Genomic DNA, 7,120 nt, shown 5'->3' on the forward strand with positions numbered 1-7,120 from the left:
ATAATCATTCTTAACCACAAATTCGGGTTAGAAAATTAAATATTATTCATAGTCATACTCACTACTAAAAAGTATATATTTCCTGCAAATTTTCTTTTTAAATTTTTTTTCTTAGAAAATATTTATGAATCTTTTTATGAATAATAATTTGTAAAATATTGCTATCAATTTCTTTACAAAATATTTTGCACAAAAACATTTTTCACAAAATATTTTATAAAAAATATTTACAAATTTTATAATTTTTTAACAAATAATATTCATAAAGAAATTATCTGTCAATTAAAATTCTTAGGATAAATCACAAAAAAAAGTCTTTTCTCACTTTATGATAAATTTATAAAAATAAAAAAATAAAAAATATATGAAAATTTCTAATAATATCTTTTTGACAGTTAATGTCGAATTTTTTTGTCGATATCGAAATAAATTAGACAAGTTGCAACAAAAGATTATTTGACCTAGTAATTAATGAACATTTAAAACCATTTCCTCTACTAATGTCTTCTCACATCATAGGTAAATTTAAGTGTGTATCTCCTCAAAATCATTTACCTTTCATAGCTAGATTATGACAATATTTTAGGCTTAATAAGAGTTAAACGTTAAACAAAATATGGAGTGAACTTGGAGAAAAATATGTTAATATCATAAAGAGCTCTAATCATATTCTCCATTCTTCTTTATTTTTCTTCCAATCTTTCTCGATCTTCTCACCTAAAACAAACTCAAAAATTCTCTCTTTTTTTTTTGTAGTAGTTTCACTGTCTACAAGCTTGTAACAGAAAAAACATTAGCACTCATTAAATGGGAGCTTTAGTCTTTAGTAAGTTTTCCTCTTTTCTCTTTTATTTCAAAATATCTTATCTGTGTCTAGGATTTGAGCTAATAGAGCGATTTAAGCTTCTATTTTAACTTTGAAATCTTTGTTGGATAGGATTAGAACCTTGAGTTATCAAGAAGCTTTTTATGGTATTGTTCTTCAAATCATCTTTCCAAGTTTAGTTTCCTTCAGATACAAGGAAATTCAAGATAATGGGAGCTAGTTTTGCTTAAATTTTCTAAATTAAGATATAATTTAAAAAAGACACTCTTTCATGTATAATTTTAAATTGGATTCAACTAAAATTTCGCTAAATTTCTTGATTTAGAGATTGTAAATGGTTTACTTGATAAATTAATACTTAGTTATAAATTTGGAATTAGTTTTAGTTATTGAAACCATTTTCACGGTTGAATTATTTTTATATTTCCTCATTTGATCAAACAATAAATTGAATTTTTTAATTTATCTATGCTAAAATCCAATTTGGTTTATTAGTATCTATGTTAGTGTCTAAATTGTTGGAAGTCCCACATCGACTAGAGATAAGGTAATTTCATAGTATATAAGTAAGGTGCAAACCTTACTTTACAAGTCGGTTTGTGGGGTTTGAATTAGGCTTAAATCACACCCTTTAACATATTAGATTACTTAGAGTCTCTATATTTAGAGTGTGCAAATGACTCCACTTAACCTTACCTTTCAAGCCGGTTTTGTGGAATTGAGTTAAGCCAAGAAACTGGAACAAATCTAAACAACCAAAATTCAAAATCAAGATTAAGGGAGAACATAAATATCAAAACTTAAACCAACATTAAAATAATTAATGAAGATGATGGGAAGATATTTTAAACCCTCAAACCTTTATAAAAATTGAGCCTACAACACTAGTAAGCGAGATATTATGAAAAAAAAAAGGTATGAGTATAGCTTTATATGAAATGTATAGAAGAATATGATAATAATAATTGGCGTATTTTAAAATTGTGTGTGTTATATTTTTAGTCTTTGAACTTTGATGTGAAATTGGAATTCGTCCATATCCAAAACTTTAAAATATTTTGGTCTATAAACTTTAAAAATAAATGGATATAAACATTTTAATATAATATTATGTTAAGTTTTTTTCATGTGTCAAACGCGTGTCCCGGTAGACATGAAAATGAAAATGTGTCAAACCGTGTAAACATATTCGATGTTAACAAGAAACACATTTGATACGTAAATTTTTTTTTTAAATAATTGAATAAAAATACTATATTTATTTTTTAAAGTTAAGAATCAAAATGTATCAAAATATTACAATTTCACCTAAACATTTAGACTTTTTAAGTAATTACCATGTTAGATTTAAGTGTTTCGAGATTCAATTTTTTCTATTTAAATAATTATTTTTAAATTAAAATAAATATCTTTAGAAAAAAAATATTCACAAAATAAATAAAAAAAATTAGAATATTATTTATATTCACTTTTAAAAAAGATAAACACGCGCATGTGTTTTCACCTTATATATATAAATCTTATTCCTAACCTTTCCTTCTACGCGCAAAGCTTGTATAGTCCTTCTTTGGTCTTTTATTTTTCTTCAACATAATATTGAAGAAGTATTTTCCGCAATTCAAGTAGATAATGAAAGTTAAAAATAATCTTACTTGTAACCGGTCAAAAAAGAGACAGAATTAGTTTTGAAAATTTATAATAATAAAAGACTAAAATAGTCTAATTTATTCACGTGTCAACAAAAGAGGCTGAGTCACTTTGGTAAGTTATTTAACCTAAAAGTTGAATAGATAAATACAAAACATATTTAAAAAAGATTCATAGAAAAATTTGTGTAAACAACTTAATTAAACATTTACCGACCAACAGTACTGTAAAAGCACTTTGTTTCGTACGGATTTTAATGTTGCAGCAATTCATCTTCCTTCAGCAACCCGAAACTCAATCTTCATTGAAAATATCTCTGAACTTCACTTCATGTTCTGATCACCACTTTTACTGATTGCGTGCATCATACGATCTGGTACGGTTTGTCCACTTTCATTTTCTCACAAACAAATTTTCATTCGTAAATTGTATATATACTAAAATTACATAAACGAATATTCTTCCAAAAATATAAAGGAGATAATTTTACAAACTAAAGAAGCATACTTTGTATAGAAAGTTATCAAATAATTGTTTGTAGAAAGAAGGTTTAAATCTTCGAAAAAAAATGTCTTGATTCCTTTTTTTTAAATCTTATATTCTTTAGCTTTTAGCCAAGGAAAAAGATCGAGAGTAGGAAAATGATAGATTGCATTATATAAAATTATATCCTAAGTTTACTTCATTTGTTGAGAGTATATGTGTCAATTATTCAACAAAAGTACTTATTTTCAATAACTCCACCAACTATATAATAATAATAATATAAAAGAAATTTATGGGCCATCTGGCAAACATAGAAGGTCAACAGCTCAAAGTTTGTACGAAATGGCAATTAAAATGAGAATGACCTAAGTACAAGATTGTGGATAAAATCATGACCTGAATTTGGCCATAGATGTCTAGTTAGGTGGTATTCATCCTTCTTACGTTGTTAGTATATTTTTTTTTCTAATAAATTTCGTTGTGAGATGTAATTCTATTTTGGGAAATTGCTTATGGCAGATAAATTACTTGAAATAAAATAACTAACCTATTTGTTAAACCTTGTTAGGCATGTTTAATAGGGAGTTTTGCTTTTGTTAAATTAATTTGTGGTGAATATTTGAGTTTTTTGAAGTTTGGGAAGTGGTTAATACCTACTGGTGGTGCGTGGCTCTTATCTTGGTGATGTAAGTGCCAAGTGTCGAATGCATTAGAGTTGTCAGAAGAGAAAGTGACTTTTGTTTGTCCTTTTCATTTAGTGCCAGTTCATACCTTGGGAACTTCAAACACACCAGAAACTACTTTTTAATGTCAGTGGGAATCAATCCAATACATAGCAAGCTGAAACAGCTCCGTTACACTTCAATTTATTTTCACGTTTCGAATTATTAATATTTGAAATTTATTTCTGATAACAAACCTAACTAGAAAATTGTAGTGTTACAGTTTAATAAAAAATTGTTTTTGTTTTATTAATGTCTTAAAATAACTGTTATTTTGGACAAAACATGTTTTATTTGTTTTGAGTCTAGAATTTTGAATCAAGAGAATTAAGCGAGAAGAGATTGAAGAAGTAGCTAGTTTTGTCAAAAAAAATGGAACCTTTTTCTTTTTCTGGAGAAATTGGTGGAGCCCGCTGATTCACAAGCGTACATTTAGATGAAAACTTTAACACTGGTCTGCCATGTTTAGTTGCAACTCTGAAGATGGAAATAATATACACTTTGTTAAATATTTTTATACTTTATATATATATATATATATATATATATATAATATCATCATTTTAACAAAATATGAAATGAACTTAGAGAAGAATAAGGATTTTAATAGCATGAAGAGAACTCTAACCATATTGTCCATTCTTCTTTATTTTTCTCCCGATCTTTCTCGAAGTCTTCACCTAAAGCAAACTCAAAATGTCTCTGTTTTTTTTACAGTAATTTGTGGTTTATAAGCTAGTAATTTATTGGTATAATTACTGATTTGGTATCCTAACTTTTTGGTTAAATTCAATTTGGTACTCATATTTTTTGTTTGTTCAATTTAGTACCCTAATTATATAAAAAGATTCAATTTAGTTCTTTCCGTTAAGTTGGAACACCGTTTTCGTAAAGGACACGTATCAAGCAGTGAAATTTTTAATTTTCTTTTCAAAAAATTTTAAAACTGTTATGTGTCAGTTTATTATCGTGCCATGTGGCAGCTTACAATCATGACACGTGGCAGTGGTAATAGTTGTATTCAATTTAGTTCTCTATTTAAATTTTTGATTCAATTTAGTACCCCAAGTTTTTAAAATGATCCATGTTCGTCCTTTCCAATTTGAGACCAAATTAGTAACTAAGTTTAATTATAACTTATATGTACATGTTAAAATAATTGTTTTGAGTTTATACATCAAATCACTACACCTAAATATTCAAATTATTTTATTTTTTTACAAGTGTAAAAAATTTCATGTGTAAAAAATTACAAAGGTAAAAAATGTGAAAAATAAAATAATTTAAGTATTTAGGTGAAATGATTTGATGTATATATTAGAAAAAGTTATTGTAACATGTATATATAAGTTGTAATTAAGCTTATTTACTAATTTGGTCTCAAATTGGAGAGGACAAAATTGGATTATTTTAAAAAAGTTTGGATACTAAATTGAACCAAAAATTTAAATAGATGACTAAATTGAATACAACTATTACCACTGCCATGTGTCATGATTGTAAGCTGACACGTTTGCAGTTTTTATTATTATTTTTTTAAAATTAAAATTTTTAAAAAATTAATTTTTTTTATAAAAATTAAAAATTTCATGGCTTGACACGTATCCTGTACGGACACGGTGTTAACTCCAACTTAACGGAGAGAACAAAATTGAATCTTTTTAGATAATTTGGGTATTAAATTGAATAAACCAAAAGTATGGGTATTAAATTAAACTTAACCAAAAAGTTGGGGTACCAAATCAGTAATTATACCTAATTTATTAAAATTTCTTAAATATATAAACATTAATGAAATGGAGTCAAATTCCTTTTAATTACAGGTAACTTAATATAATGAAATGTCATCAACTACGCACACATAAAGAAGTTAATTTAGTTGTAAAAAGTTAAAAAAGAGAAAATAAAAAAGTTGTGAATTTAATTCTCCCAATAACACTTGAAAGTTATAAGGTTGACGTATTAACAAAAATTATAAGAAAAAATTAAACATGAGACAGGTTTCGTCTCGTAAATCACAGTAATTAAAAATATTAAAAAACTATATTTTAGCATTGGCACTATCGCCACATATTTTACAATAAAATGTAAAATTAAAATAATAGCTTGTGAGGGCTTGGTTGGTGCAAATAAAATAAATTTTTAATATAAAATGAGGTAGCATTTGACCGGTACTTTGTGAGCTTTTATAAATAAAAAATAAAGTTGAAGATTTAGTAAAAGAACTTCTATAAATATTTATTCCCCCAAAAAAATTTCCCTTTCGCTCAAAGAGAAGAGTTGCGCATCAATGTCATCCATTCTCTATCCTAATGACCCTGTTGAGTTGTGAGGTGAAATATCAATAATTTGGTGAGCCATATCCCAAAACCCTTTATTATTGAGTTGATTGGTTGAAAATGGTAATTACTTAAGAGATCCTATAATGTGATTTGAAGGTCTTCGGTGGTTAAGAAAAAGGTTCATAAAAGAACTCCATTTTTTTTTTCATTTTCAAGAGGCGTAGAAGGATTTGTGTGATGGTGAAGCTCAAGGTTGCATGGTAGAGGTGAAACCTTGTGTCAACACTATCTCAAGGTTAGTTATGTGCTAAACAAATTTAAGTTCGATTTTCTTATAACTAAATACATAATCTCTGAATCTGAGTTACATTTGGCTTAGGCTTGTTTGGGTATTAATATTTTAAATATTTTCAACAACTATATGTATTCTTGAAGAATTGCTTCTTTGTGGTGTTTGTTTGCATTTGTTGTCTCCTGAAAATAAAAATCAACTTGTTACTCATTCAAACTATAAGTAATGTAGTAGTCTTGTCATTATTTTTGCTTTTTATCGGTAAAAAATGAATATAATAGAAGTAGAGCACTAGGAGTACTCAAATCCATTTACAAAAAAGTACAAGGTATTACTCTCTTAGGCTACATATATTATAGGCACCAATATTACACATGCTTGAAGCAATACAAGATAAACCTAAAAGGAGCATAACTAGAGACAAAACTAAGAAAACATAATTTGAAACATGATCTCATGTTGAAACAAAAATAGAAAGCATACAAATCAAGGTAAAGAAAATGGAGCTTAAAGCATGTAATACCGTGTATTGTACTTAGCTTCTTTGCAACAAGATAAGCTTTAAGCATAATTTGTCTAAAACCTTTGTCTAATAATCTTTGTAGAAGCTTCAACAAATAAGAAGGTTTTTCTTGCATGTTTTGCGCCACATTGAAGTTGCATGAAAGTCCCCTTCCTCAACATTTGGGAACATGTACCTATAAACACATTGCCCTTGCAACAATATCAACACCCCCACCCTTGTTGGCTAACAAGTATAAGAATACCCGAAGGTACCAGATATGCGTTACAGAAAACATATTCAGAGAGATTTTAAACATTGAACTGGGCATTGGTACTAGTCACAATAAGAAAAGTTAACATT

Source organism: Vigna unguiculata, chromosome 1 (genome assembly GCF_004118075.2).
Source record: "Vigna unguiculata cultivar IT97K-499-35 chromosome 1, ASM411807v1, whole genome shotgun sequence".
Classification (NCBI taxonomy): domain Eukaryota; kingdom Viridiplantae; phylum Streptophyta; class Magnoliopsida; order Fabales; family Fabaceae; genus Vigna; species Vigna unguiculata.